The 24,708-nt window shown below is 40.7% G+C and overlaps 2 non-coding genes across 2 annotated transcripts; one reads left to right on the top strand and one right to left on the bottom strand.

Moving 5' to 3' along the window:
* Window positions 1–2,180: 2,180 nt before the first annotated feature.
* LOC112774215 (small nucleolar RNA R71) lies at window positions 2,181–2,287 on the top strand. Its single transcript, XR_003188714.1, has one exon. It is a non-coding gene; the product is annotated as a small nucleolar RNA R71 (small nucleolar RNA).
* Window positions 2,288–9,034: 6,747 nt separating this feature from the next.
* LOC112774549 (small nucleolar RNA R71) lies at window positions 9,035–9,142 on the bottom strand. The gene has a single exon (XR_003189033.1). It is a non-coding gene; the product is annotated as a small nucleolar RNA R71 (small nucleolar RNA).
* Between the last annotated feature and the right edge of the window lie 15,566 nt (window positions 9,143–24,708).

Below are 24,708 nucleotides of genomic sequence, written 5' to 3'. Positions count from 1 at the left end.
AACGACATGCACGGGGCTGACCCAGGGGCTGTCTGAGATCGGGTAGATTACACCTCCCTACCATAACTTCATAACTTCTTTTTGTACCACTTCCTTCATGATTGGGTTCAGCCTCCTTTGGGATTGAATGGATGGTTTGGCATTATCTTCCAGTAGTATCTTATGCATGCATATGGCTGAACTTATTCCTTTCAGGTTAGCAAGAGTCCATCCAATGGCATCTTTGTGCTTTCGCAATACTTTGAGTAGTTCATCCTCTTGATCTTGGCTGAGGCACGAGCTTATGATCACTGGGTAACTTTCGTTTTCTCCTAAGTATGCATATTTGAGAGTGGGTGGCAGTGCTTTGAGCTCAAGTTTGGGTGCCTCTATCTTTTCATCCTCTTCCTTTGGTGCACCTTGTATGCCAATCTCTGTTGTTGCAACCTCTTCACTTGTTGTAGACTCCTCCTCTATTAACCTTTCGGGCTCTTCTTCTTCAAAACTCTCCTGCATTTCCTCTTCAAGTGAGTCCAACCTCATACATTCCCCCAATTGTTCTTGTGGGTAACAAATGGCCTTGAACACATTGAATGTCATCTTTTCATTGTGTAATCTCAGGATGAGATCACCCTTTTGGACATCAATGACAGCTCCAGCAGTGGCCAAAAACGGCCTTCCCAGGATAATAGAGGTCTTGGCTTCCTCCTGCATGTCCAGCACTACAAAATCTGCCGGGAATATGAAGTCTCCCACTTTCACCAGCAAATCCTCTACTATGCCATGAGGGAACTTGAACGATCGGTCTGCCAACTGTAAGGCCATTTTTGTTGGTTTAGCCTCCTCGATCTTCATCTTCCTCATCATAGCTACTGACATCAAATTGATGCTGGCTCCTAAGTCACAAAGAGCCTTCTCCACTGTAATTTTCCCTATGATACAAGGGATCTGAAAACTCCCGGAATCCTTCAATTTCTGGGGCAGTTTGTGCTGAATGATAGCACTACATTCTTCGGTTAGTATCACAGTTTCGTTGTTCTTCCAGCTTCTCTTCTTGGTCATGAGCTCCTTTAAGAACTTGGCGTAGAGTGGCATTTGTTCTATTGCTTCAGCAAAAGGTATGGTGATTTGCAGTTTCTTGAAGATTTCCAAAAATCTCAAAAACTGGTTATCATCCCCCTTTTTCTTCAATTGCTTAGGGTATGGGACTCTTGGGACGTCTGGCTTTAGCACTCATTCCCCTTTTTGTGAACTCAAAGTGGGAACTCGAGCTCCATCCTGCTCTTCTTCCTTTTCATTTGAGTCCTTTTTTGTGGTTTCTGAGGGTTTCCTTCAGTTCCTTCCCACTCCGAAGGGTGATAGCCTGACACTCCTCCCTTTGGGTTGAGTTAGTATTGCTGCGAAGGTTGTGGCTGGGAATTTGATTGAAAAGGTAGCCAATTTGTGTCTTAAGTTTCTTGATGGCAGCATCCTGATTCTGCATATTGGACATCACTTCTTCTCGGAACGCTTTACTGTCTTGAATCTCTTTGCCTATGCCTTCAAGTAGATTCTCAATCCTTGAGAGTCTGTCATCAAATGATGGTGGATTGGGATTAGAGGTGGAGGGATGAGAAATGTTATTTTGGTTTTGATATGGATGTGGAGAGGTGTTGTTATGGTGGTGTGGATATGTTCTCTGTGTGAATTGTTGGTGAGCTGCATTGTTGTTAGGGTTGTGACGTCTCTGATCTTGGCCTTGATCTTGTTGATTCCCCCACCCAAAGTTTGGGTGATTCCTCCAACCAGGGTTATAGGTATTGGAGTATAGATCATGGTTTTGCCTAGGTGAATTCCCAATGTAGTTGGCTTGCTCCTGACTACCCTCTGCTTCTTTATTCACTCCTTCTTGGGTTGCTGATGAAGTGGTGATTGCTGCTACTTGGTTCCTCTCCATCTTCTTGGTGAGGTCAGCCAGCTGCTTGGTAATGAGCTTATTTTGGGCCAGCAGAGTATCTACATTGTATAGCTCCATCACTCTTCTAGTGTTCCCTCTTTCAGAAGCATAGAAATAGTCATTTTCTGCTACAGTTTTAATGACATCTATGGCCTCCTCAATGATCTTCTTCTTGTTCAGAGATTCCCCGGATGAGTGGTCTACTGCTTTCTTTGATTCATAAGAAAGGCCTTCATAGAAAATGTGTAGCTGCACCCATTCATTGAACATATCTGGTGGACACCTCCTTGTCAGGTCCTTAAACCTCTCCCATGCTTCATATAGAGTCTCACCATCTTGTTGCCTGAAAGTTTGGACCTCAGCTCTCAGCCTGTTGATTCTTTGGGGAGGATAGAATCTGGCTAAAAATTTGTTCACCATATCTTCCTAAGTTGTCAAACTCTCCTTCAGAAAAGACTCCAGCCACTTGGCTACCTTATCCTTGAGTGAGAATGGAAATAAGAGCAGTCTATAGGCGTCAGGATGAACACCATTAGACTTCACCATGTCACATATCCTCAGGAAGGTGGTTAGATGTTGATTGGGGTCTTCTTGGACTCCTCCTCCGAACGAACAGTTATTCTGAATAAGGGTGATGAGCTGCAGTTTTAGTTCAAAATTATTGGCATGGATGGTCGGCTTTTGAATGCTACTTCCACAGTTTCCTGGGTTTGGATTGATGCAAGAGCCTAAAACTCTTCTCTCCTCCCCAGCATGATTTGCTCGACCTTCTCTGCCATGGTTGTGAGCATCTTCTTCATGATGGTTTTCTATGTTTTCTTCCATGTTTGGTTCAAAGTATTCCTCTTCTTCCCCGGCAACGGCGCCATAAACTTGATACGCGAAAAACTTGTCTCGCAACAAATTTCCTTTCGGTAAGTGTACCGAATTCGTCGTCAAGTAAAAACTCACAATAGAGTGGGGTCGAATCCCACAGAGATTGATTGATCAAGCAACTTTAATTAAAGGAATGTTCTAGTTGAGCGAACCAGAATTTGAGTTGGGAATTACAGAAAATTAAATGGCGGGAAAGTAAATAGTAAAACAGTAAATGCTGGAAATAAAGAGCTGAATGTAAATGGCGAAAAGTAAATTGCAGAATCTTAAATGGGGATGGGGCAATTACTCATAAAAGTAAATGGCAGAAATTAAAGAGAACGGGTAAGATCAGAAATGGGGAGTTCATTGGGCTCAGGAGATGTTGCATTCTCCGGATCAAGTTCATTTTCATCTCTTCCTCAATCAATGCATTCATTGATCTCCTTGGCAATCTTAAGTGATCGAATTACAATTCCTTGTAATTCAATCTCTCAAATCTTGATCAATAGCCAATTCCTTGGTCAATTGCTCATGAGAAGAGATGAAGTATGGTCACTGATTATACCACATGTATTTCCCAAATCAAGTGTTGGAAGGATTATAGTCACATATCCATCCACACCCAATTTGGTCCAGCATGAAAAAGCATTTCTAGCAGGATTCCTTCATTCCTCTTTCAAGGTTCAGAAGAGATCCAAGTATGAATAGCTTATTTTCCAAGATAACTACCCAATTGGATGAAGATCGAAAGCCTTCTAGTAAAATCAAGAGAAAAGATAGAAGAAGGAGAATGAAAACTAAAATTGATCCATCAAATTACAACAGAGCTCCCTAACCCAATGAAAGGGGTTTAGTTGTTCATAGCTCTGGAAAATGAAAACAAAGATGGAGAATACATGCTGAAAGTAAACTAGAAGTGCAAAGAAAGTAAAATATAGAGAGTAATTCTAGGCCAAAGGCTCCCTAAAGTTTTCAGCTCCCTCAACTAATTCAAAGCTACTCCTATATATAATACTCTTCTGATCTTCTAGTTGGCTCTTCAAGTCTTGGGTATGCGCCTTTGGATCCTGAGTTTGAAGCAGTTATCTTCATCATTGGGCTTAGCTTTGCTTGCAGAGAGAAAGTGTGAAGTAGGCAGGGACTTTTAGCTCAGGACGTTAGTGGTGTTAACGTTAAGTGAAAGTGTGGGTTCGAGAACGTTAGTGACAATCACCTTTTTCACTAACGTTGCTCACCCAAGTATGAGCCACATTAACCTCAACGTTAGTGGCACAAACGTTGCCACTAACGTTGCCTCTTGGTCCTTCGCACACGTTATTGGGACTTACCTTTCCCAATAACGTTGATAAGCCTCCCTCTTCCCTACGTTAGAGTCCACGTTAACTTAGTTAACGTGGCTCTTAACGTAAGCTTGCCAATCCTTCGAGAACGTTAGTGATACTTACCTTTGTCACTAACGTTCCAATGTGCCCCTCTTTCTCACGTTAGAGTCCACGTTAACTAAGTTAACGTGGCTTCTAACGTAGTCATGCTAGCCATCTCCAACGTTAGTGACAAAGGTGAGTGTTACTAACGTTGGCTCATTACCTCTTTATCCACGTTAGCTTCCACGTTAACTAAGTTAACGTGGGAGTTAACGTTGCTCATGGTGGCTCTTGGTGGTTCACCCCAACGTTAGTGACAAAGGTAAGTGTCACTAACGTTGGCGACCAATTGCTCTCTCCACGTTAACTAAGTTAACGTGGGAGTTAACGTGGCTTATGGAAGCTTGGCCAACGTTAGTGACAAAGGTGAATGTCACTAACGTTGGCTTCCCTTTTGCTTCTTAACGTTAGAAGCCACGTTAACTAAGTTAACGTGGCAACTAACGTGGCCAATTATGAGCTTGGTCCAACGTTAGTGACAAAGGGGAGTGTCACTAACGTTGGCCTTATTGTCTTCTTCCACGTTAGAGTTCACGTTAACTAAGTTAACGTGACTCTTAACGTGGGCTATGATGGCTTCGAGGGCGTTATTGGCGATTACTTTTCTCATTAACTTTGCAAGTTAGCTCCCATTCCACGTTAGAGGTCACGTTAGTTAGATTAACGTGGCTGCTAACGTGGTTCTTCCTTGCTTCTTTTGTCCTGAAATCAAGCAATAAAGTGCATCAAAGTTCTAATCCAAGTCATGGGAAATTCAACATCCAATTTGTCATTAAATTCATGCAAAATCCTCATGAAATCATGTAAAGTGCACAATGTATGCTTAAATCAAGATGTAAGTGAATATCTACCCAAAAAGAGCTTATTTTCTTAGAAAATGCATGAAACTACCCTAAAAATAATAAAGAAAAGGTCAGTGAAATTAGCTAAAATGCCCTGGCATCACCTATACACTTGAGCGAATAGAGCGGATACATTTCCGGTGAGGATTCGATGCTCAATTCCTTGTTCCCGGCTTTCACAAGCGTTCATCGAGCAAGTTATATGCACTCCTTAGTGATGTTCAATTTGGTAGGATTCATGAGCTACATACAATTTTCACCCCATATGTTCACATGTGTACTTGGAGGATAGATGTACTGATGAGCGGATAATTTATACACTTTTTGGCATTGTTTTTACATAGTTTTCAGTATGATTTAGTTAGTTTTTAGTATATTTTTATTGGTTTTTAAATAAAAATCACATTTCTGGACTTTACTATGAGTTTGTATATTTTTCTGTGATTTCAGGTATTTTCTGGCTGAAATTGAGGGACTTGAGCAAAAATTAGATTCACAGGTTGAAGAAGGACTGCAGATGTTGTTGGATTCTGACCTCCCTACACTCAAAGTGGATTTTCTGGAGCTACATAACTCCAAATGGCGCGCTCTCAATTGCGTTGGAAAGTAGTCCAGGGCTTTCCAGAAATATATAATAGTCCATACTTTGCCCGAGTTTAGACGACGCAAACTGGCGTTCAACGCCAGTTCCATGCTGCATTCTAGAGTTAAACGCCAGAAACAGGTTGCAAAGTGGAGTTAAATGCCAGAAATAGGTTATAAACTGGCGTTCAACTCCAAGAAAGACCACTCCACGTGTAAAGCTCAATGCTCAGTCCAAGCACACACCAAGTGGGCTCCAGAAGTGGATTTCTACATCATTTACACATTTCTGTAAACCCTAGTAACTAGTTTAGTATAAATAGGACTTTTTATTATTGTATTCGAAGTCTTGGTGACTCTGGTGGGGCCGAGACCAATGAACTCCATTATCACTTATATATTTTCAATGGTAGAGTTTCTACACACCATAGATTAAGGTGTGGAGCTCTGCTGTTACTCATGAATTAATGCAAAGTACTATTGTTTTTCTATTCAATTCAAGCTTATTCCTATTCTAAGATATTCATTCGCACCCAAGAACATGATAAATGTGATGATTATGTGACGCTCATCACAATTCTCACCTATGAATGCGTGCCTGACAACCACTTCCGTTCTACATGAAGATGAGATAGAATGAGTATCTCCTAGATATCTAATACAGGGGACCGAGTCTGAGATATTAGAGTCTTCGTGGTATAAGTTAGAACCCAGGGACGGCCATTCCTGAGATCTGGAAAGTCTAAACCTTGTCTGTGGTATTCCGAGTAGGATCCGGGAAGGGATGGCTGTGACGAGCTTCAAACTCGCGAGTGCTGGGCGTAGTGACAGACGCAAAAGGATAGTAAATCCTATTCTAGTATGATCGAGAACCGACAGATGATTAGCCATGCAGTGACAGCTCATTGGACCATTTTCACAGAGATGATGGGATGTAGCCATTGACAACGGTGATGCCCTACATACAGCTTGCCATGGAAGGGAGTAGGAATGATTGGATGAAGACAGTAGGAAAGCAGAGGTTTAGGAGGAACGAAAGCATCTCTATACGCTTATCTGAAATTCTCACTAATGAATTACATAAGTATCTCTATCCTAGTTTATATTTTAATTATGTTTTAATTATCAATTCTCCAAAAGCATTTGAATCCGCCTGACTAAGATTTACAAGGTGACCATAGCTTGCTTCAGGCCGATAATCTCCGTGGGATCGACCCTTACTCACGTAAGGTTTATTACTTGGACGACCCAGTGCACTTGCTGGTTAGTTGTGCAAAGTTGTGACAAAGTGTGATTCACGTTTGAGAGCACCAAGTCTTTGGCGCCATTGTTGATGATCGCAATTTCGCATACCAAGTTTTTGGCGCCATTGCCGGGGATTGTTCGAGTTTGGACAACTGACGGTTCTTGTTGTTGCTCAGATTAGGTAATTTTATTTTAATTTTAAGCTTTTTGTTTTTATTATTCTTATTTTCGAAAAAAAATTTAATTAATAAAATCATAAAAACCAAAAAAATTTGATGTTTCTTGTTTGAGTCTTGAGTCAAATTTTAAGTTTGGTGTCAATTGCATGTTTTTAAAATTTGTGCATTTTTTGAAAACTCATGCATGTGTTCTTCATGAACTTCAAGTTGTTCTTGACAAATCTTGTTTGATCTTTATATTTTCTTGTTTTGTGTCTTTTCTTGTTTCTCATATGCATTTTCAATTTGTTAGTGTCTCAACATTAAAAATTTCTAAGTTTGGTGTCTTGCATATTTTTCTTTTCTTAAAAATTTTCAAAAATTAAGTCTTGATGTTCATCTTGATCTTCAAAGTATTCTTGGTGTTCATCTTGACATTCATAGTATTCTTGCATGCATCATTTGTTTTGATCCAAAAATTTTCATGCATTAAGTCTTTTTATTGTTTTTCTCTCTCATCATTAAAATTCAAAAATAAAAAAAAATATCTTTCTCTTTTTCTCTCATAAATTTTCGAAAATTTGATTTGATTTAGTCAAAAAGTTTTAAAAATCTAGTTATTTCTTATGAGTCAAGTCAAATTTTCAATTTAAAAATTCTATCTTTTCCAAATCTTTTTCAAAAATCAAATCTTTTTCATTTATTTTTACATAATTTTCGAAATTTCTTTTTTTTTTAAAATTGATTTTCAAAATCTTTTTTTCATTCTTAGTTCATATTTTCGAAAATCTCACAACATTTAATGTTTTAATTCAAAATTTTTTTAAGTTGTTACTTGCCTAGTAAGAAAGATTCAATCTTTAAATTTTAAAATCATATCTTTTTGTTTCTTGTTAGTCAAGTAATCAACTTTAATTTTCAAAATCAAATCTTTTTAAATTTTTTTTTCAAAATAAGTTTCAATCACATCTTTTTCAAAATCAATTTCAAATCTTTTCTAACTTCTTATCTTTTCAAAAATTGATTTTCAAATATTTTTCAATTAACTACTTGACTTTTTGTTTGATTTTAAAAGTTTACTATTTCAATCATATCTTTTTCAAAACTACCTAACTAATTCTCTCTCTAATTTTCGAAAATCACCTTCCTCTTTTTCAAAATTCCTTTTTAATTAACTAATTGTTTTAAACTTTAATTTAATGTAATTTCATTTTTCTTTTTTATTTTCGAATTTTAACTTTAATTTTATATTAAAAATAAAAAATACTTTTATTTTAATTTATTTAATTTTCGAAATTCTCTCCCCCTCATCTCTTTCTAATTATTTATTTATCTACTAACACTTCTCTTTCTTAAAAATTCGAACCCACTCCTTTTTTCTATGTTCAAACTTCTTTTCTTCTTCTACTCACATAAAGGAATCTCTATACTGTGACATAGAGGATTCTATATTTTCTTTTCTGTTTTCTTCTTTTTCATATGAGTAGGAACAAGGATAAGAACATTCTTGTTGAAGCTGATCCTGAACCTGAAAGGACTCTGAAGAGGAAGCTAAGGGAAGCTAAAGCACAACTCTCTGGAGAAAATCTGACTAAAATTTTCGAAAAAGAAGGAGACATGGCCGAAAATAATAACAATGCAAGAAAGATGATTGGTGACTTTACTGCACCAAATTCCAATTTACATGGAAGAAGCATCTCAATCCCTACCATTGGAGCAAACATTTTTGAGCTTAAACCTCAATTAGTTTCTCTGATGCAACAGAACTGCAAGTTTCATGGACTTCCATCAGAAGATCCCTTTCAGTTTTTAACTGAATTCTTGCAGATCTGTGATACTGTTAAGACCAATAGGGTTAATCCCGAGGTCTACAGGCTTATGCTTTTCCCATTTACTGTAAGAAACAGAGCTAGAATATGGTTGGACTCTCAACCTAAAGATAGCCTGAACTCTTGGGATAAGCTGGTCACGGCTTTCTTAGCCAAGTTGTTTCCTCCTCAAAAGCTAAGCAAGCTTAGAGTGGATGTTCAAACCTTCAAACAGAAAGAAGGTGAATCCCTCTATGAAGCTTGGGAGAGATACAAGGAACTGACCAAAAAGTGTCCTTCTGACATGCTTTTAGAATGGACCATCCTGGATATATTCTATGATGGTCTGTCTGAGCTATCAAAGATGTCACTGGACCATTCTGCAGGTGGATCTATTCACCTAAAGAAAACGCCTGCAGAAGCTCAGGAACTCATTGACATGGTTGCAAATAACCAGTTCATGTACACTTCTGAAAGGAATCCTGTGAGTAATGGGACGCCTCAGAGAAAGGGAGTTCTTGAGATTGATGCTCTGAATGCCATATTGGCTCAGCAAGTCAGTATGATTTCTCAGAGTCTGAATGGATTGAAGGAATCATCCAACAGTACTATAGAGGCATCTTCTGTAGAAGAAGCTTATGATCCTGAGAACCCTGCAATAGCAGAGGTGAATTACATGGGTGAACCCTATGGAAACACCTATAATTCCTCATGGAAGAATCAACAAAAGCCTCAACAAGGCTTTAATAATGGTGGAAGAAACAGGTTTAGCAATAGCAAACCTTTTCCATCATCCACTCAGCAACAGACAGAGAATTCTGAGCAGAACCCATCTAGCTTAGCAAATATAGTCTCTGATATATCTCAGGCCACTGTGAGTTTCAAAAATGAAACAAGGTCCTCCATTAGAAATTTGGAGGCACAAGTGGGCCAGCAGAGTAAAAGAGTCATTGAAACTCCTCCTAGTACTCTCCCAAGCAATACAGAAGAGAATCCAAAAAGAGAGTGCAAGGCCATTACCTTACTTGGTATGGCCGAACCCAAAGAGGAGGAGAAGGACGTGAATTCCAGTGAGGAAGACCTCCTGGGACGTTCAGTGACCAATAAGGAGTTTCTCTTTGATGAACCAAAGGAATCTGAGGCTCATCTAGAGACCATAGAGATTCCATTGAACCTCCTTCTGCCCTTCATGAGCTTTGATGAGTATTCTTCTTCTAAAGAGAATGAAGACATTACTGAAGAGCAAGTTGCTAAGTACTTTGGTGCAATCATAAAGCTGAATGCCAAATTATTTGGTAATGAGCCTTGGGAAGATGAACCTCCCTTGCTCACCAATGAATTGAATGCATTGGATAGGCAGAAATTACCTCAAAAGAAACAGGATCCTGGTAAATTCCTAATTCCCTGTAACATATGCACATTGACCTTTGAGAAGGCTCTGTGTGACCTAGGGTCAGGAATAAACTTAATGCCACTCTCTGTAATGGAGAAACTAGGAATCCTTGAGGTGCAAGCTGCCAGAATCTCATTAGAGATGGCAGACATCTCAAGAAAATAGGCTTATGGACAAGTAGAGGACGTGTTAGTAAAGGTTGAAGGCCTTTACATCCCTGCTGATTTTATAATCTTAGACACTGGGAAGGATGAGGATGAATCCATCATCCTTGAAAGACCCTTCCTAGCCACAGCAAGAGCTGTGATTGATGTGGACAGAGGAGAGTTGGTCCTTCAACTGAATGAGGACAACCTTGTGTTTAAAACTCAAGGATCTCCGTCTGTAACCATGGAGAGGAAGCATGAAAAGCTTCTCTCACTGCAGATTCAACCAAAGCCCCCACAGTCAAACTCTAAGTTTGGTGTTGGGAGGCCACAACCAAACTCTAGGTTTGGTGTTGAACCCCCACATTCAAACTCTAAGTTTGGTGTTGGGAGGTCCCAACAATACTCTGCACATCTGTGAGGCTCCATGAGAGCTCATTGTCAAGCTATTGACATTAAAGAAGCGCTTGTTGGGAGGCAACCCAATGTTATCTAATTATATTTATTTATTTTCTATTGTTATTTTATGTTTTCTTTAGGTTGATGATCATGTGAAGTCACAAAAATTACTGAAAAATAAAAAATAGAATGAAAAATAGAATGAAAAATAGCACACCCTGGAGGAACAGCAGTATGGCGTTAAACGCTAGAAATAAGCATCTGTCTGGCGTTTAACGCCAGAAACAAGCACCAAGCTGGCGTTTAATGCCAGAAACAAGCATCTGCCTGACGTTAAACGCCAGAAACAAGCAGCAGTCTGGCGTTAAATGCCAGGATTGCACAGCAAGGGCGTTTTACACGCCTAATTGGAGCAGAGATGTTAAGTCCTTGACGCCACTTGATCTGTGGACTCCACAAGATCCCCTCAGGATCTGTGGACCCCATAGGATCCCTACCTTTTCTTCTCTCCTCTTCACACCTTTTCATAACTCTCTTCCCCAAATACCCTTCACCAATCACCTCAATCACTCTTTTCCATCACCACCTCACCACTCACATCCATCTTCTTTTCCCCATAAACCCCACCTACCTTCAAAATTCAAACTATTTTCCCTCCCAAACCCAACCCTAATGGCCAAACCCTAACCCTCCCCACACTCCTATATAAACCCCTCATTCCTTCTTCATTTTCACACAACACAACCCTCTCTTCTTCCCCTTGGCCGAATACACTCCTCTCTCCCTCTCCACCATTTCTCTTCTTCTTCTCCTTCTCTCTTTCTTCTTTTGCTCGGGGACGAGCAAATATTTTAAGTTTGGTATGGTAAAAAGCATTGCTTTTTGTTTTCCATAACCATCAATGGCACCTAAGGCCAGAGAATCCTCAAGAAAGAGGAAAGAGAAGGCAATTGCTTCCACCTCTGAGTCATGAGAGATGGAGAGATTCATCTCAAGGGTCCATAGCTCAGTAGTAGAGCATTTGACTGCACATCAAGAGATCATGGACCTCAACAAGAGCATGAGGAATTCCTTCACCAAGAAATCCCTGAGATACCTCAAGGGACACATTTTCCTCCACACAACTATTGGGAGCAACTAAGGATAGAGCTCCAAGAGCATTCCATCATCCTCCATGAAATTAGAGAAGATCAAAGAGCTATGAGGGAGGAGCAACAAAGACAAGGAAGAGACATAGAGGAGCTCAAAAGCACCATTGGTTCTTCAAGAAGAGGAAGACGCCATCCTCACTAAGGTGGACTCATTCCTTAATCTCCTTGTCTATTTATTTTACTGTTTTTCGATTTTTGAGCTTTATGTTTTATTTATGTTTGTGTCTTCACTATATGATCACTAGTGTCTAAGTGTCTATGCCTTAAAGTTATGAATGTCCTATGAATCCATCACCTCTCTTAAATAAAAAAATGTTCTAAAAATAAAAGAACAAGAAGTACATGGTTTCGAATTCATCCGTGAAACTAGTTTAATTATTTTGATGTGGTGACAATACTTTTTGTTTTCTGAATGAATGCTTGAACAGTGCATGTCTTTTGATATTGTGGTTTATGAATGTTAAATATGTTGGCTCTTGAAAGAATGATGAAAAAGGAGAAATGTTATTGATAATCTGAAAAATCATAAAAACTGATTCTTGAAGCAAGAAAAAGCAGTGAATACAAAAGCTTGCGAAAAAAAAGAAAAGAAAAATGGCGAAAAAAAAGAGAAAGAGAAAGAAAAAGCAAGCAGAAAAAGCCAAAAGCTCTTTAAACCAAAAGGCAAGAGCAAAAAGCCAATAGCCCTTAAAACCAAAAGGCAAGGGTAATAAAAAGGATCCAAGGCTTTGAGCATCAGTGGATAGGAGGGCCTAAAGAAATAAAATCCTGGCCTAAGCGGCTAAACCAAGCTGTCCCTAACCATGTGCTTGTGGCGTGAAGGTGTCAAGTGAAAACTTGAGACTGAGCGGTTAAAGTCAAGGTCCAAAGCAAAAGAAGAGTGTGCTTAAGAAGCCTGGACACCTCTAATTGGAGACTTTAGCAAAGCTAAGTCACAATCTGAAAAGGTTCACCCAGTTATGTGTCTGTGGCATTTATGTATCCGGTGGTAATACTGGAAAACAAAGTACTTAGGGCCACGGCCAAGACTCATAAAGTAGCTGTGTTCAAGAATCAACATACTGAACTAGGAGAATCAATAACACTATCTGAACTCTGAGTTCTTATAGATGCCAATTATTCTGAACTCCAATGGATAAAGTGAGATGCCAAAACTATTCAAGAGGCAAAAAGCTACTAGTCCCGCTCATCTTATTGGAGCTAAGTTTCATTGATATTTTGTAATTTATAATATATTCTCTTCTTTTTATCCTATTTGATTTTCAGTTGCTTGGGGACAAGCAACAATTTAAGTTTGGTGTTGTGATGAGCGGATAATTTATACGCTTTTTGGCATTATTTTTACATAGTTTTCAGTATGATTTAGTTAGTTTTTAGTATATTTTTATTGGTTTTTAAGTAAAAATCACATTTCTGGACTTTACTATGAGTTTGTGTATTTTTCTGTGATTTTAGGTATTTTCTGGCTGAAATTGAGGGACTTGAGCAAAAATCAGATTCAGAGGTTGAAGAAGGACTGCAGATGCTGTTGGATTCTGACCTCCCTGCACTCAAAGTGGATTTGCTGGAGCTAGAAAACTCCAAATGACGCGCTCTCAATTGCGTTGAAAAATAGACATCCAGGACTTTCCAGCAATATATAATGTTCCATACTTTGCCTGAGTTTAGATGATGCAAACTGGCGTTCAACGCCAGTTCCATGCTGCATCCTGGAGTTAAACGCCAGAAACAGGTTGCAAAGTGGAGTTAAACACCAGAAACAGGTTATAAACTGGCGTTCAACTCCAAGAAAGACCTCTCCATGTGTAAAGCTCAATGCTCAGCCCAAGAACACACCAAGTGGGCCCCAGAAGTGGATTTCTGCATCATTTACTCATTTCTGTAAACCCTAGTAACTAGTTTAGTATAAATAGGACTTTTTATTATTGTATTCGAAGTCTTGGTGACTCCGGTTCCCCTCTGGGGCCGAGACCAATGAACTCCATTATCACTTATGTATTTTTAACGGTAGAGTTTCTACACACCATAGATTAAGGTGTGGAGCTCTGCTGTTCCTCATGAATTAATGCAAAGTACTATTGTTTTTCTATTCAATTCAAGCTTATTCCTATTCTAAGATATTCATTCGCACCCAAGAACATGATGAATGTGATGATTATGTAACGCTCATCACCATTCTCACCTATGAACGCGTGCCTGACAACTACTTCCGTTCTACATGAAGATGAGATAGAATGAGTATCTCTTAGATATCTAATACAGGGGACCGAGTCCGAGATATTAGAGTCTTCGTGGTATAAGTTAGAACCCAGGGACGGCTATTCCTTAGATCCGGAAAGTCTAAACCTTGTCTGTGGTATTCCGAGTAGGATTTGGGAAGGGATGGCTGTGACGAGCTTCAAACTCGCGAGTGCTGGGCATAGTGACAGACGCAAAAGGATAGTAAATCCTATTCCAGTATGATCGAGAACCGACAGATGATTAGCCATGCAGTGACAGCGCATTGGACCATTTTCACAGAGAGGATGGGATGTAGCCATTGACAACGGTGATGCCCTACATACAGCTTGCCATGGAATGGAGTAGGAATGATTCGATGAAGACAGCAAGAAAGCAGAGGTTGATGAGCGGATAATTTATACGCTTTTTGGCATTGTTTTTAGTATATTTTTAGTATGTTTTGGTTAGTTTTTATTACGTTTTTATTGGTTTTTATTTAAAAATCATATTTCTGGACTTTACTATGAGTTTGTATGCTTTTTTGTGATTTCAGCTATTTTCTGGCTGAAATTGAGGGACCTGAGTAAAAATCTGATTCAGAGGCTGAAAAAGGACTGCAAATACTGTTGGATTCTGACCTCCCTTCACTCGAAGTAAATTTTATGGAGCTACAGAAGCCTAATTGGCGCGATCTCAATTGCGTTGGAAAGTAGACATCCTGGGCTTTCTAGCAATATATAATAGTCCATACTTTGCTCAAGATTTGATGGCCCAAATTGGCACAAAAGCTGGAGTTAAACGCCCAAACTGGCACAAAAGCTGGCGTTTAACTCCAAGAAAAGTCTCTATATATGAAAGCTTCAATGCTTAGCCCAAGCACACACCAAGTGGGCCCGGAAGAAGATTTCTGCATTAATTACTTATTTCTGTAAATCCTAGGCTACTAGTTCTCTATAAATAGGACCTTTTACTATTGTATTTTCATCTTGGTTCTTCTAGTTCCCTCTCTGGAGCCGAAGTCAATGACCACCATTATCACTTTTGTATTTTCAACGGTGGAGTTTCTACACACCATAGATTAAGGTGTGGAGCTCTGCTGTTCTTCATGAATTAATGCAAAGTACTACTATTTTTCTATTCAATTCACGCCTACTTCTTCTCTAAGATATTCATGCGCACACAAGAACATGATGAATGTGATGATTATGTGACACTCATCACCATTCTCACCTATGAATGCGTGACTGACAACCACTTCTGTTCTACATGCAAACAAGCTTGAATGTGTATCTCTTGGGTTTCTAATCTAAGATTAGAACCTTTGTGGTATAGGCTAGAATTATTGACGGCCATTCCTGAGATCCGAAACGTCTAAACCTTGTCTGTGGTATTCTGAGTAGGATCTGGGAAGGGATGATTGTGACGAGCTTCAAACTCACGAGTGTTGGGCGTGTGACAGACGCAAAAGGATCAATGGATCCTATTCCAACATGATCGAGAACCGACAAATGATTAGCCGTGCGGTGACAACGTGCGTAGAACATTTTCACTGAGAGGACGGGAAGTAGCCATTGACAACGGTGATGCCCAACATAAAGCTTGCCATGGAAAGGAGTATGAATGATTGGAAGAAGGCAATAGGAAAGCAGAGGTTCAGGAGGAACAAAGCATCTTCATATGCTTATCTGAAATTCCTACCAATGAATTACATAAGTATCTCTATCTCTATCTTTATTTTATGTTTTATTCATCTTTTAATTATCAATTCTCCATAACCATTTGAATCCACCTGACTGAGATTTACAAGATGACCATAGCTTGCTTCAAGCCGACAGTCTCCGTGGGATCGACCCTTACTCACGTAAGGTATTACTTGGACGACCCAGTGCACTTGCTGGTTAGTTGTGCGGAATTGTGACAAAGTGTGATTCACGTTTGAGAGCTCCAAGTCTTTGGTGCCATTGTTGATGATCACAATTTTGTGCACCAAGTTTTTGGCGCAGTTGCCGGGGATTGTTCGAGTTTGGACAACTGACGGTTCATCTTGTTGCTTAGATTAGGTAATTTTACTTTTTATTTTCGAATTTTTTTTTTAAAATACAAAAAAATTTTCTATTTTGTTCTTTAGAATTTTTAAGAATGAATTTTAGAGTTTCATGATGATCTGTTGAAGTCTGGCTGGCTGTGAAGCCATGTCTAATCTTATTGGACGGAGGTTTCAACTTATCATCACAAGAGCTTGTTGATTTCTATCAATTTTGTTGTTGTCAGTAATGATCTGCTAAAGCTTGGCTGGCCATTGGCCATGTCTAGTGTTTTGGACCGGAGCTTTCATTGAAAGCTTGGCTGGCTAGTAAGCCATGTCTAATTCCTGGGCCGGAGTCTTAGACTAGCATTGCAATGATTCCTGGAACTCTTATTAAAAATTTTGAACCCCTTTATTTTCTTTTCCACTCAATTTTCGAAAAATCACAAAAAAATTTATAAAACCATAAAAATATAAAATATTTTATATTTCTTGTTTGAGTCTAATATCAATTTTTAAGTTTGGTGTCAATTGCATGTCTTTATTCTTCTTGCATTTTTTGAATATATGCATTATGTTCTTCATTGATCTTCAAGTTGTTCTTGATGATTTCAGTGCTCTGATCTTTAATTTCTCTTATTCTGTGTCTTTTGTTGTTTCTTACATGCATTTTCAAATTGTTATAGTCCTTAGTATACAATCTTCTAAGTTTGGTGTCTTGCATGCATTGTTTATTTGATCTTAGTTGCATTTCTATTGTTTCTTATCATTAAAAATTCAAAAAAATTTTCAAAATTGTGTCTTTTCAAGTCAATAACACAGAGAATTGAAGATTCAGAACATTCAGCAGAGGAATTACACAGAAAAAGCTGGGCATTCAAAACGCCCAGTGAAGAAGGAAAACTGGCATTTAAACGCCAGCCAGGGTACCTAGCTGGGCGTTTAACGCCCAAAAAGGTAGCATTTTGGGCGTTAAACGCCAGAATGGATGCTGTTCATACCCTGGGATGAGCTGTTCGAACCGGATGTTCAGTAGCAAAGCGACCGACCTGTTCAGGTTAAGCGGACCGACTTCTTTGCGAAGAACTCGGCCAAATCGACAGGAAAGCCCAGTAAAGGGCCCAAATGAAGGGACGCAGCCCAATCCAAAGGCAGCCCAAAGCCTACAGAGGGAAGGGCGGTTCCGTTGAAGATAAGCTGACCTCACCATAAGATAAGATAAGATAAGATAACTAACTTATCTTATCTAAAAAGGTCACTCTACACCACTATAAATACACTGGAGTACTTAGGTATAACTCATACTCTGATTCTACTAAAAACCTGCTTAATACCCGTGCTAACTTAAGCATTGGAGTCTCTTACAGGTACCCCCCACCCTCCGGTGACAAAGGATCAGCAGTGCAGCTAGATCAACAAGTCGGACCCGACAGCTCCGGCTGCCACTCACCAGCCGGACACATCAGCACTGACCAATACAGAAGATCTCGTCCGAGATCGACCTCCAGTTTCAGGTAACCCTCGGAACATTGGCGCCGTTACCGGAGAACCTGGAAGTCATCCCAACACCATGGCGGACGGCCATGACAACGACCACGACTCATATCTAGAAAACAGAACGCCGCACAAAAATGGGGACACTACACTAAAAGATACCCCGGAATCCAATGGAGACAAAAACTCACCAAAACCGGGAGCAATAGAAGCGCTTCAAGATCGCTTAAAGAAACTTGAGAAAGAAACCCAACAACAATGGGAAATCGGAAAGGATCTACAAAGAGAGGTACGACGACGTCGAGAATTGGAAGAAAAACTACAGCAATTAGAAGCCGATCTCAAATCGAAAACTCCTCGGACTACTCCTGAGGAAAATTCACACAAAGAACAAGATCCATTCACCAGGGAAATCATGAAAACCAAAATCCCAAGAGACTTCAAACTCCCGGATATGATTTTGTACGACGGCACCACAGATCCCAACCATCATCTCAGCAATTTCAGAAGCAGAATGTACCTTACCGACGCCTCAGATGTCGTTCGCTGCAAAGCTTTTCCAACAACCCTCACGAAGACAGCAATCAGATGGTTCAACAACTTACCTCCAAAGTCCATCTCAAACTTTGACGATCTGGCCAAAAAGTTCCTGGCCAAATTTTCCATCCAGAAGGATAAAGCTAAGCACGCACCCAGTTTACTAGGGATCAAGCAAGGAGATCGGGAGAGTCTCCGCAACTACATGGAAAGATTCAACAAAACATGCATGGACATACAAAGTTTACCAACAGAGGCCGCCATCATGGGACTCATCAATGGCCTACGAGAGGGACCTTTTAGCCAATCTATATCAAAAAAGTACCCTACCTCCTTAGACGAAGTACAGGAGCGAGCAGAAAAATACATCAACATGGAAGAGAACGCTCGGCTGGGAGAAACCTCAAAATCTGGGGCCCCCTACCGAGACAAAGACAAGGACTCCAAAAGAAAAGAAGATCGACAGGGGGAAAAATCAAAAAATACCATAACTACACTCCTCTCAGGGTATCCCTGGTCGACGTATACAAAGAAGTCTGCCACACAGAGAAAATCCCCCCAGCACGACCACTCAAAGGCAAAAGAGGAGGAGGAAACCGGAAGGAATATTGTGAATACCATCGAGTCCGAGGGCACTCCACCAACGAGTGCTTCGACTTGAAAAATATCATAGAAAAATTGGTAAGAGAAGGAAAATTAGATCGATTTCTGGCCACCCGAGATGACGACCAAAGAAAGAGACGAAGGGACGAAGATGACGGACGAGCTGAACGATCACCTCGGACACCAGAAAGACACGTCCACATGATACACGGCGGATTCGCAAGAGGTGGGATCTCCAAATCATCCCGAAAAAGATATCTTAAAGAAGTATATCATGTCGAGGGAAAGGAGGAAGCACCCGACATCCCGGCGATAACATTCACTAAAGAGGACGCATCCGGCATCATCTTGGGACACGACGATCCCATGGTCATCACTATCATACTGGCAAATGCCAATCTACACCGTACATTAGTAGACCAAGGGAGTTCTGCCGACATCTTATTCAAAACAGCCTTCGACAAACTCGGCTTAGATGAAAAGGAACTTAGAGCATACCCAAATAGTCTGTTCGGACTAGGAGACACCCCGGTACAACCACTGGGATACGTATCGCTACACACAACCTTCGAAAAAGGGAACCAATCCAGGACCCTCAAAATAGACTACATTGTGGACGACGTAAGTTCAGCATACAATGCTCTAATAGGTCGGACAACACTTAATCAACTCGGCGCAATAGTCTCGACCCCACACCTATGCATGAAATTCCCAACTACAGAAGGGATAGCCACGATAAAGGCAGATCAAAAGATGGCACGCCGCTGTTATAACGAAAGTCTAAACCTCAGAGGCAGAGGGGAAGAGTTTCATACAATTGAACTTAGTGGAGTTCAGCGACGAAAAAAACTTCGTCCGCAGCCAGAAGGTGAGACAGAGAAGATTCAGATCAGAGACACCTCGGATAAAACAACTAATATCGGCACGATCCTAAGAAGAGACTCAAAAGAATTACTGATACAATTCTTACGAGATAATGTTGACCTCTTCGCATGGAAAGCCGCAGACATGCCGGGCATAGACCCTAAGCTAATGAGCCACAAGTTGGCGGTCTATCCAGGATCTCGGCCGGTGCAGCAGAGACGAAGGAAGCTGGGAGTTGAATGATCCCAAGCTGTGGAAGAACAGGTACAGGCACTACTGGAGGCAGGATTCATAAGAGAAGTCAAGTATCCGCTATGGTTAGCCAACGTCGTCTTGGTGAAAAAATCAAATGGGAAGTGGCGAATGTGTACTGATTACACCGATCTCAACAAAGCCTGCACAAAAGATCCTTACCCACTCCCAAGTATCGACGCTCTGGTAAATGCTTCCTCCAGATATAGATACCTCTCATTTATGGACGCATATTCGGGATACAACCAAATCCCCATGTATCCACCAGATCAAGAAAAGACCTTATTTTTAACACCGAAAGCAAATTACTGCTACATCGTGATGCCTTTCGGTCTCAAAAATGCGGGTGCTACTTATCAAAGACTAATGAACAAAGTTTTCTCAGACCACATCGGAAAAATCATGGAAGTATATGTGGACGACATGTTAATAAAGACACAAAATGAAGACACACTACTGTCCGACCTGACTCAAGTGTTCGACACTATAAGGAAGCATGACATGCGACTCAATCCCGCAAAATGCACCTTTGCAGTAGAAGCAGGCAAATTCCTAGGTTTCATGCTCACACAAAGAGGAATTGAAGCAAACCCGGATAAATGCCAAGCCATACTCAACATGAAGAACCCTACCTGTGTCAAAGAAGTGCAGCAACTCAACGGGAGATTGGCCGCCCTATCCAGATTCTTAGCAGGAGCAGCGATAAGGTCTCTCCCCTTCTATGCTACTTTAAGGAATGGAAAGCAGTTCAAATGGATGACAGAATGTGAACAGGCCTTCCAAGACTTCAAAGAGTTCTTAGGACGGCCACCTATCTTATCTCGACCACGAGAAGGAGAACCGCTCATATTATATCTCGCAGTAGGAAGCCGGGCAATAGCCTCAGCACTAGTCAGAGAAGACGAAAGTGGGCAACAACCTGTATACTTCATTAGCAAAGCGCTACAGGGATCCGAGCTGAACTACCAGAAGATAGAAAAGTTTGCCTATGCTCTCATTTTAACATCTCGACGACTTCGCCTGTACTTCCAGGCTCACACCATTAAGGTTCGAACCAACCAGCCCATAAAAGGAATACTGCAGAAAACAGACTTAGCAGGCAGAATTTTACAATGGGCAGTAGAATTATCAGAGTTCGACCTCCAATACGAACCTCGGACGGCCATCAAATCACAGCATCTGGCCGACTTCGTTGCAGAATTCACAGATGCCCTGGAAACCCCCACAGAATGGAATCTCTATGTGGATGATTCTTCAAATAAAACGGGAAGTGGCGCAGGCGTAATAATAGAAAGCAATCAAGGAACCCAAGTCGAGCTCTTCCTCAAGTTCGGGTTCCCGGCCTCGAACAACCAGGCCGAGTATGAAGCTTTATTAGCTGGTTTGAAGCTGGCTAAAGAGGTTGGAGTTCAAAAACTCAACATTTACAGCGATTCACAAGTAGTCACCTCACAGATAACAGGGAGTTATCAAGCCAAGGACCCTACCATGAAAAAATATTTGCATAAAACCAAGGAACGGCTCGGACAACTCGGGGAATATAAGATCTGCCACATACCCCGCGAGCAGAATGCCCGAGCTGACGCACTCTCGAAACTAGCCAGCACCAAACCAAGGGGCAACAATAGAAGCCTCATTTAGGAAATACTACAGAACCCATCAATCTCGGAAGAGGAAAAAGTCCTGGCCATAATAAATCAGGACCAAGGATGGATGACCCCCAAAATCAACTACCTCAAAACAGGAACACTCCCTACAGAAGAAAAGGAGGCAAAGAGGTTAAAAAGGGAGGTACAGTACTACACCATCATAAACAACATCCTCTACAAAAGAGGGATCTCAATACCATTACTAAAATGCATGCCGATCTCCAACATAAGGGAAGTACTAGAAGAAGTAGACAGCGGTATTTGTGGCAATCATCTTGGGGCACGGGCTCTCGCCAAAAAAGTACTCCGGACAGGGTTCTATTGGCCAACTCTACAGAAAGAAGCTATAGAATTTGTAAAGACATGTCCACCATGTCAGAAACATGCCAACTTTCACATTGCCCCGCCAGAAGAGCTCATCAGCGTGACTTCACCTTGGCCGTTTGCAAAATGGGGACTTGACCTTCTCGGACCCTTTCCCCAGGGATCAGGACAATTAAAATTCCTCATAGTCGGAGTAGACTATTTTACAAAATGGATTGAGGCAGAGCCCCTAACCAGCGCCACCGCTCAAAGAAGTCGAAAATTTCTATACAAGAACATTGTCACGAGGTTCGGGGTTCCATACTCCATAACCACAGACAATGGCACTCAATTCACAGACGCAGGCTTCAGGAGACTAGTAGCCGACTTGAATATAAAGTACCAGTACACCTCCGTTGAACATCCACAAGCTAATGGACAGGCCGAAGCTGCTAACAAAGTTATATTGGCCGGGTTAAAACGGAGATTACAAGATGCAAAGGGAGCATGGGCAGAAGAGCTTCCACAGGTCCTATGGGCATATCGAACGACGCCACATTCCACCACAAAGGAATCCCCCTTCCGATTAGCATATGGAATAGAGGCAATGATTCCGATAGAGATTGAGGAAGGATCGCCCAGAGTAGTTCATTACAATGAGGGAGTAAACTCCCAACTCCAGAAGGAAGAGCTCGACCTGCTACCCAAAATCCAAGAAAGAGCTCGGATCAGGGAAGAAGCGCTAAAACGTCGAATGGCTTCCAGATATAATCAAAGGAAAGTGCCAAGAAGTTTTGCGGAAAACGATCTCATCCTAATCCGAAATGATATCGGCACAACTCGACTAGGAGAAGGAAAATTGACAGCAAACTAGAAAGGACCCTACCGAGTTGTAGAAGTACTTGGGAAGGGCTACTATAGACTGTCTAAACTCGATGGACGAGAGCTTCCCAGATCATGGCACGCCTGCAACCTAAGAAGGTACTACAGTTAGAAAAGATAAAGATCTCATTGTTGGATGCACTCTTTTTCCTGAAAAGGTTTTTTAATGAGGCACCAAGTTGAGACTCAGACACTATCCACCTTAAAAGGATGATCCCATATGTATATATTTGCACTTTTCCTTTGAATAAAATATATCTTAGATATTCTACAAGTGTTCAAGACGCATTAATATGAAGCATTCATCGTCCGATTATAAAGCAACTGATCGGCAGAAAGTGAAAAACAATTTCACTGCACGATCACGATACAGACAACCGTCCGATAAAGGTGAAAACGCGATTCACCCAAAGGACGATCTAGAGATGACAACTACTTTCTACAAATCGGCAAAGATGAACACAGAATAATGTAAGAAGTTATCAAAAGTGATCTAAAAAAGAACCTGACGAGGTCTTACGGATTCCTAAAATAATAACTTAAAGACTGGCCGACGTTAAGAAGTCGGACCAAGTCAACCCAAGTTATAAGTAAATCCTGGAAAGAGGTCTGGCCAACCCTATTAAAGAGGATTACTTTAACTTAGAAGGGCCCGACATAACAAAGTCAGCCCAAAACCAAAAAAGTTATACAAGTAGTCCCTGAAAGAGACCTGACAAAGGTCCAAAAAAGAGGACTACAAAAGTAACTTAACGAAGTCGGACTCCTACTACTAAAAAAGTTATTTGCAAAAGTAACTTAAAGGAGACCGATATAACGAAATCGGACTCCAACTACTAAAAAAAGTTATTTGCAAAAGTAACTTAAAGGAGACCGATATAACGAAGTCGGACTCCTACTACTAAAAAGTTATTTGCAAAAGTAACTTAAAGGAGACCGATATAATGAAGTTGGACTCCTACTACTAAAAAGTTATTTACAAAAATACCTTAAAAGAGACCAACATAACGAAGTTGGACTCCTACTACTAAATAAGTTATAAAAGTAGTCCCTGAAAGAGATCTAACAAAGATCCAAGAAAGAGGATTACAAAAACAACTTGGAGGGCCAACTTGAAAAAATCGGTCATAGATCGTCAGAAACATAAGCAAGAACTAGAAAACTAAAGAACAAGTTAAGACCCACATAACCACAACCATAAAAGGATTCAAGTACAAAGCAATCCAAAAAGGTCAAGCTGCAAGGTTCTAGCATCCTCAGAAAACAAAAAAAAAATACCAAGTTAAGCATGAAAGCATGATATAATCCCCAAAGTTATAAAGATTCAGAGGCCACCAAAATCTACCTCAAAAGCTAGAAAGTTACTTTTGTTTGTCAAAACAAAAAGTTGCTAGGCAAGCAAAGAGAAAGTATCAACAGTTAACAAAAAAGTGTTTAAAAAGCCCACAAGCCAGGCCAACTACGAAAATATCCAGAACAAATGGGCTAAGGGTCAGAAGACTATTTAGCAAGCATCAGTTCGAGGAGATGGAGGGCGAGTCTGGAGAGGAACAGCATCCACAGTACCATCATCCCGGTTTAAGATCTGACAGTCAGGATCAGAAGCGGGAGGGCTGACCTCGGCGGGAACGGCAGGAGTTGACACCTTGGCAGAGGATACGGAGGGAGGTTCGACATTATCCTCATCCTCGTCATCAGGGACAACCTTGCCATCTCTGACAATGTTATCTAAGCAAAAGAGGGTCAGGTCGGCCTCAGGAGCAATAACCCGAACTTGTTCCTTCAGGTTCTCATAGGCAGCAGTTACGCTGCCAACAAGATGACCTTGGAGTTCGGAATAATTAGCTCGGGCATTCTCCAACTCCTCTCTCAGACGCAACACCTCCCGATAAGATGTCACATAACTATCCTTATGTCTCATAGCCGTGTCCTCGGCCAGTCTCACAGAAGCCGCCAG

This window comes from Arachis hypogaea, chromosome 18 (assembly GCF_003086295.3).
Source record: "Arachis hypogaea cultivar Tifrunner chromosome 18, arahy.Tifrunner.gnm2.J5K5, whole genome shotgun sequence".
Lineage (NCBI taxonomy): Eukaryota > Viridiplantae > Streptophyta > Magnoliopsida > Fabales > Fabaceae > Arachis > Arachis hypogaea.
The sequence above is the reverse complement of the archived record's forward strand: the minus strand, read 5'-3'. Positions and strand labels throughout refer to the sequence as shown.